The sequence below is a fragment of the Lathyrus oleraceus genome, chromosome 3 (genome assembly GCF_024323335.1).
Source record: "Lathyrus oleraceus cultivar Zhongwan6 chromosome 3, CAAS_Psat_ZW6_1.0, whole genome shotgun sequence".
NCBI classification, from domain to species: Eukaryota; Viridiplantae; Streptophyta; class Magnoliopsida; order Fabales; family Fabaceae; genus Lathyrus; species Lathyrus oleraceus.
In genome coordinates this window covers 227,182,079-227,183,722 of record NC_066581.1, presented here as the reverse complement: position 1 = coordinate 227,183,722, position 1,644 = coordinate 227,182,079, and positions in this window count along the sequence as shown.

Sequence of the window (1,644 nt, the reverse complement as noted above, 5' to 3'; positions counted from 1 at the left end):
ATAAATTGTGTTAATAATGTGGAATGGTATACATGATGTTGTGAATGTATGCATTTGTGAATAGACTATTCTATGGCTTAGAGTGTGAGCATGTGTCTATTCTTGATTATCGTTGATGTTGCATTGCTAGGTGATTAGCATGCGTATTGTGGCCTTCTGGTGGTAGCTAATTCCCATGGTGAGGAATTAGTGAGTAAATCATGTTGATTGTTGTTGTTGTTGTTTGCATGCTAGGTGATTAGCGTGCATATCATGGCCCATTTGGGGTGGTAGCTAATTCCCATGGTGAGGAATTAGTGAGTGAGTCACTATGTCTCAAATGAGTGGGACTAGTGAGCTTGGTAGCCGTGCCTGGATTTGGACGGTGAGGTTGAACTATATGTTCACAACATAGTCGGTACCGCATGCATAAGAGTCTCATTGCACAATGAATGTATGGCATATGATATGAATGGATGCATTCCAGTATCATATGTGTGTTGTGTGTTGTGTTGTTAATGTTGAATATGATTGAGATTTTTACTGTTGAATATGATGGTTGGATGGATATTGCCGTTGCTGAGTGCGTAATTTGATTAGGGTGAATTAATGTGTTATTTACTTAGCATTACATGTTGTTCTATAATGCTTATTATATTGATTGAAGAACTCACCCTTACAACTATCTTTCAGGTAACGAGCAGTGAGTTGAGTAGAAGCTAGTGCTATGGAGTCTAGTGTCGTCCTTAGTGGGTCATGCTCTGGTAGATGTAACATCGGGAGGGGATGTTTGACTATGTTTTAATTTAGTTGTCGATCAACTTTACATGTAATGTAGTACATGCTTTGACTGTTGATGTTTTGTATCCGCTGCGTATTATGCAACTGTTTTATTTGATAAATAAATGAGCATGACAGGATGTTTTGATAAATGTTTGTGAAATGATTGTGTGACACCCTTCGGGGCATAATTACTCTGATTAACATGTTTAGTATTTTAATTGAATATTTGGGGTATTTTAGAAGGGTGTTACATTAGTGGTATCAGAGCATAGTCGGTTGTGTCGAGTCGTAATTATTCTGTTTTCCCTGTACGGGATAGGTGTTGTGTAACCCTATCAGTACTTATTTGTTTTAGTTGTTGGGTTTTCAGAATAGAGATGGCTGGAAGAGGTAGAGATGATGCTGCGATTGCTGAGGCTCTGGGTATGCTGGCTGGAGTACTTGGAGGAAATCCGAATGTTGTGGGGATGGGAGCTGCTCGTCAGTTGAGTGAGTTCCAGAAGAACAATCCTCCGATGTTCAAAGGAGCATACGATCCAGATGGTGCTCAGAAGTGGTTGAAAGAGATAGAGAGGATCTTCAGAGTAACTGAGTGTGCTGATAACCAGAAGGTCAGGTTCGGTACACATATGCTGTCAGAAGAAGCTGATGATTGGTGGGTTGCTACCCGCACTGAGTTGGAAACTGCTGGAAATGCTGAGATTACTTGGGCTGTGTTCAGGGAAAGATTCCTGAGGAAGTACTTTCCAGAGGATGTCAGAGGGAAGAAAGAGATAGAATTCTTGGAATTGAAGCAGGGTAACAGGTCTGTTACTGAGTATGCTGCGAAGTTCACAGAGCTGTCAAAGTACTATACTCCTTATAGTGAGGCTGCTGGAGAAT